This window comes from Engraulis encrasicolus, chromosome 15 (assembly GCF_034702125.1).
Source record: "Engraulis encrasicolus isolate BLACKSEA-1 chromosome 15, IST_EnEncr_1.0, whole genome shotgun sequence".
Taxonomy (NCBI): Eukaryota; Metazoa; Chordata; class Actinopteri; order Clupeiformes; family Engraulidae; genus Engraulis; species Engraulis encrasicolus.
This window is the reverse complement of record NC_085871.1, coordinates 27,619,597-27,625,764: the sequence shown is the minus strand read 5'-3', so window position 1 is coordinate 27,625,764 and position 6,168 is coordinate 27,619,597. Positions and strand designations below refer to the sequence as shown.

The 6,168-nt window shown below is 42.7% G+C and overlaps 1 long non-coding RNA gene across 1 annotated transcript; it reads right to left on the bottom strand.

The window, feature by feature from the left end:
- Positions 1 to 1,147: 1,147 nt before the first annotated feature.
- On the bottom strand, positions 1,148 to 4,100 carry LOC134464548 (uncharacterized). Its single transcript, XR_010037936.1, has 4 exons — positions 2,705 to 4,100; positions 2,375 to 2,554; positions 1,810 to 1,896; positions 1,148 to 1,473 (listed from the first exon to the last, which is right to left on the bottom strand). It is a non-coding gene; the product is annotated as an uncharacterized LOC134464548 (long non-coding RNA).
- Between the last annotated feature and the right edge of the window lie 2,068 nt (positions 4,101 to 6,168).

Below are 6,168 nucleotides of genomic sequence, written 5' to 3'. Positions count from 1 at the left end.
CCTAGTAAGCTAACATTTAGCTCCCCTAGACAAGCTACATATTAAGCTAGCTACAGCCATCTGGAAAATGTAGTGAACTACATTACAAGCTACTTCAAATAGAAATTCAAAATTACAGCATATTTGTATTATTTGGGCTGCAAAACCGACATCTGATATGTCTGTTGGATATGATAGCCCCATATGATATTTTCGGGCATGGTAAACCATGCTCAATCAGCTGGCTTCTTTGCTCCCCTGTCTCCCCCCGTGTGTGCGCATTTTGCCTCGTCATTAGTTTTGCGAGTTTGATTGCGAGTTTTGATACCGGCCTGATGGAGGTAGAGTGACCTAGCGCATGAAAATGTCAGTCTGGTGTATGATTTGATTGCTCGAGACATTTTTGCGAGATAATAGTCCATGGTGTGGCAACTAGCCGTCTTCCTCTCCTGCCTTCAGTGTGTGTGTGTGTGTGTGCGCGTGTGTGTGTGCCTGTCGCGTTTGACAGTTCCATTGGCGCACGAGCATGAAGACCCGTAGTTGCGCATGGAAATGTTCCGTTTTATTTGTTCATCATTTTGTTTCAACATCATCTAATGTCATGATAATATATCAAAAGCCGCGGTTAGGGCCTTGCGTGGCGACTGATTCAATGATTCAGTGCCCCCGGACCCTGATACCACAACAGTTTCTCCGATGACGCCCCCCCCTTTTTATTATTATTATTTTTTTTTTTTTTAGCTTCCCCAAGAGTCTTGCTGTAGCGCCGCCTATAGGTAATACAGTATGACAATTACACCATCTGGTATTTTGAGTACTTGAAATTCAGATAAAAGTGAAATCTTGACTTCAGTGTCTTCTTACATGTGTGCTTTCTAAACGTGCAAATCATTATGTGGACGTTCTTTCTCACTTCTAAGAAATGCATTACTTCAATTCTTAACATTTGTCTGGACATTCGTCTAAACCAGGGGTAGGGTGTCTTTTTCATTTGAGTGGCCACTTCAAAGTCCTTCAACGACCATGTAAGTCCTCCAAGGGCCGTACTATGAACACAAAACAGGATTTCCCCCAGCTTTTTTGGCCCATATTGAAGGTGGCCAGCTTTACAACAGACCCCACCTTCTCTTGGTCCCTTGAATATAACTTAATTGTATTGCTGATGTAATTTCTAAGATGCCTTTACAATATGTCATATTTCACTTAAAGCTGTACAACATTAAAATTATATTGGGTAGCGGATAAGATGGCCTGAGGGGCCGTAAACGGCCCTTGAGGCATGGTTCCCCACCCCTGACCTAAACAGATGTTGTAACAACAGTGTGTTAATCAATATTGAAAAACAATTCAGAAACAAAATGTGTGTGATGTACTAGCATTTATTAAGTGTGTTTCATAATTGCAACGATTTCACAATGGTTGTCGACAGCAGATCCTCTGGGGTGAACTTGTGGTGGTAGGATGCAGGCAGGAGCGTACTGTACACATCTTCAGCTGTAACAAACACAAATCCAATAGCAAAATAATTAATGTAAGAATCATACCATCACACTAAGTAAGTGAAACGAGAGCTTAGTGTGCAGACTTGATTTTCAGCAACCAAACAAGGCACACGCAAAGTTCTCAGGAATATGTAGGCCGAGGGTAGACATCCTATGTGACGTCGAGTGCCAATGACCGTACCACCCCTTAGCCATACAGAGAGCTTAGGCTTAGAACAGCAGTAGTGCTCCTCACTTCCCAAGCACATAACATGTCTCATAGCAGTAGTGTAGGTATGTTTTTGATATATTGATATGTACTAATGTCCCCTCAGACTGCTGTGCATACCGAGATGATCTGACCGGTGGTGGAGGTGGTTTGGTTTGGGTGCTGGCATGCAGCGAGGGGGTGTCACACAGACGACTGTGATGTGCCCTGAAAGACAAACAGAATATGCACCAAATTAAACGCAGTGTTGGGGGTAACACATTACAAAAGTAATTAATTACGGCCAGGTTTCCCAAACTGGGGTGTGAGTACCCCTGGGGGTGCGTGGCCTACCACAAGAGGACCATCACTTAGGTGTTGCGCAAACCACATTGAAATGTACAAGGGGGTGCACATGGAAAAAAGTTCGGAAACCACAATGTAATGCATTACTTTTGTAAATCACCAGATCAATTATTTTGGCTAAAGTAATTGAAGTAATGCAAAATAAGTGTAATGGCCTACATACATTTAGTAATATTATGATGTGAGGGATTATTTTAAAATGACAGTAACGTGTAATCGGTAATGTATTGCAGCTTTTCAGTAACTTGCTGAACACTGATCAGACGACACAAAAAGCAAGTTAGGCCTATGTGCATCCAAACATTCTGTTTATAAACATTGATCAGCTCAAGACACTTACCTTTCTCCAAATGCCAGATATCAAGGGGTCAGGTGGTGTTGTGATGCTGTCCTCTTCCTCCTCTAACCTGGATGTTTTACTTGACCTTGGTTGGACTGGTGTTGAGGTTGAAAGGGTCCATGGTGCATCTGTTTGACACTTGACACTTCTCTTTGTGGAAATCTCACTGGAATGGCACCTCTATAACAACATAATAAGCTACAGATAAGTCAAATGAGACACACACGATGTTCCCAGGAATATAGGCTAATGGTAAGGCATTTCACTTCACATGCAACATTTGACAGTGGCATACCATTAGTACAGGTATATGTTTGATACATTACTAACCGTTGCTCTGGTAGTGATAACACATGCCCCATAGACAGCTGATCTTCTGGCTGTTGGTGGAGGTGGCACGGTTTGGATGCTGAGCGAAGAGCGTTACACCGACGCCTGAAGTGCTCTGAAAGACAAGCAGGATACACACCTAATCAAACGACACAACGCAATACATCCAGCCGCTTCCATTTAGACGACGTGGCATTGATCGCAATGTTTTGAGTGAAACAGCAAAACTGACTAGACAGAGCATCGTATCCTATGTCCCATCAGTCCTTATAGAACTGGTTCTAATGAGGCGAATTTTTACTCAAAAGCCATAAAGTGCGATAGCATTGAATGTCTTAGCTGCTGGGCAATGCAAGGACAGACGGTCCTTGCATTGCCTAGAACTACAGTATGTAAACAACAGACAACGTCTCGTCGTGAATTCTTGTTTGAACAGGCCTGTAGTTGAGTGGTGCTAGGGGCAATTCTGGGTTGTCTATTATGTGCTCGAAATGCATTAAACAAATGGTTTATATTGTTCTCGGGCTATGTTTATCTCTCCTCCGAGTCAACCGCATAGCAGCTGGTGAAATCACACACACACACACGACCATGCATGCTAGCTACAGAAAGCAATATCTTTGCACCAAGAAGACGTTGACAGGAGTACGATGAGCTATTTGCAGATTACGGTATGGAGGGAGGGTGTCTACACACCTGATGCACGCCAAAACATACACGCTTTGGTCATAATACGAATGACATTCAACTTAGAATTAAGTTGCTTAACAAATCGACAGACCAAACACCAAACACAGCTAGAGCTCTATTTACATATTGATCAACAAGAGCTAATAACAAGCTAGCATATCGTACACCTCAGTCATTTTGGTCAAACAGCCACAGAGCTCTTCTTGTACTTTTTTTTTTCATTTTACTTACCAAAACAGCAGAGCTTCCGACAGAATACGGATTAATACATCCAAAGGCACAACAAGACCTAAGTATTAGGAAAGTGAATCAATGAAATAATCCATCAAAGTCGTGATGAAGTTGTTCAAAGTAGGGACTTCCCTGGAGGGACTTTTTGGCACGACACCGGCGCGGGACTGACTGAGTCGAACGTCTCCTTGACGACGCCCTGTCAATCAAAAAATAATTCTAAAGAATGTCAACTGTCAATCAACCCAGATAACAGCGCTCATTGGTCATTTAAACTATTTTAATAACACTTTAAAACAAGGGGTAAGTCAAAAAAGAATACCGGGGTGGTTTGAAAGGGACGGGAAACTATCGTTTGAAAGAAACAGAGCATGCATGGCATGAATTGCTTCTGAGGTACATTGCTTTAAGTCGCACATAGAGAAGCATGGAAAAAGGCACTCTACTGCCTACTTCCGCCGCCAACATGGCGACGTCCCGCCCCCCGCCGTTGCATCCAGTGACGTGCGGTCAACTTTATGGCTGGTGAGGCACTGACTTTTCCAATATCAGATTTTCAAATATATAATACTACAAGTACATTTTAGTAAATTTACCAAATAGGCCTACCGACAAGTTTCATATGTCAAAGCTTTCTTAACATAAGGTAGGCCTACGTAATAAAACATGCTGCATTTCCATAGAATTTTTTTTATTAGATCTCTCACTCTCACACACACACACACACACAGGATTCAAACAGTGGTCTCACATAAACCACACAGCACCAATGTGGTCAAACAGGAGCATCACGGCGGATGCTCAATGAAACACACACACACAGGATTCAAAACATGGTGTCATATAGACCGCTGAGCACCACGGCGAACAAACCGGTGTGATAGTGTAGTGGACCCCCCATTTTTGTCTTTTTGTTATTCCCTTATTATTCCCTGATTCTCATTCTCTGTCTTTTTGTTGTCCTATCAGAAGTTGTTTTACTTGAATCGTGCTGTTGCACGTTTTCGCCAGTAGATGGCATCATAGGACCAGCTTATGAGTTCAGTAGCCAGTGACTAAGGTCACGTGAGTAGAACGAAACCTAGAAGTGACAGTTGTTGTTATAATCCTGAAGGCAGCGGTTACACTGAAGCTGTATTATTGAGCTGAGGAAAATGTAAATAAACAACGAGCGAACCCATGGAAACTCAACACACACTTGAGGACATTCTTTCATTCAAGTGTGCAACAATAGCTTTTGTGATACACACTCGTGCAAATGTACATCTACTTGTACGAGGCTACGGCAAGCGATGTGGGACAAAGGTGTGATAGGAAGCGAATGTCAACATACAGAGCTTCGATATGGTCACCAAATATTTTGGGACTGTCATTTATGTTATGCCTACACTTTGGAATTAGATCAGAGTCTTGTTGTTACACGGGTATATTTGATTTAACTCAACGGTACCCTGTGCTCAACTTTACAAACAGTTACAGGGCACATGAGAATCCGGTGCATGTCACAAAAGCTACCACACCGGACAGAATCACGGCGGATTCTCTCTCTCCCCACGGGTCTCACAAACACAGCCTTCACTCATAGGAAACACTGGTCTTACCTTTACTCGTACATCAGGTCCATGCGCTGCTCTTTCACGGTTCTCATTCACTTTGGCGTTGTGCATGCTAACGTTACTTTAGCCAGTGCTGTTCATCCAAAGCCACATCTATTCCAGACGCCCCAAACGTCTCCAAAGCAATTTGGCATTGAATATGAGTAGCCGCGAGGATTTGTGTTTCGAGAGGCTCCTTAGTAAATTGTTAAGTCGTAAAATCCCATGCGAATGGTCTTCCACACATTCTCGCCGGTTGCAAACAAGACACAGGGGAAACAAAAAATCTTTTCTGTTGTACCACTCACTTTGAAATGATCGGGTAGTTCTAATCTTCTGACCGGTCACCTGCAGTAGCAAACCCTTCAGCTCTGTCGGTCATCCATTCTTTATCACATATTTTCCCCTTGGAAATCCAACTTTGAGAATGCTCTTAGTTTCGTTATGAAATCCACTTGTAGCAGTCAAAGTGAACAAGCTAGCCAACAACACCGACTGACTGTATTGTGAACTTCAGATTCGCTATGACGTAACTGGCCAGCAAGCCTCTCAATGCCAGAACGACTGCTCGCCGCACGACTGTATCTTTCAGTGGGCGTTATGCCAAAGCGTTCAGAGTAAAGAAATGATAACCACGCATAGAAAATAGTAAAAAATTATCAGGAAAATGAGGGAACACCATACATACTTCTATTAAGTGTATAAAAACGTTTAATACAATATTACCAGGTTGCATTCACAGAACGAGCAAAATGGCGCATGCGCTCAAGCTTGTTAACGAGGGATTGCACAATCCTGGGTGAGGCAAATTCAGAATTGCCCCAAATTCAGCGTATTCGGAGCAATTTGACATGAAATGGGCAAATATTACGATTTTGGCCACGAAAATGATTGAAAATGAGTGAAACTGTTCAAATACTACTCAAATGGTAGTTATGGTGCAGATGC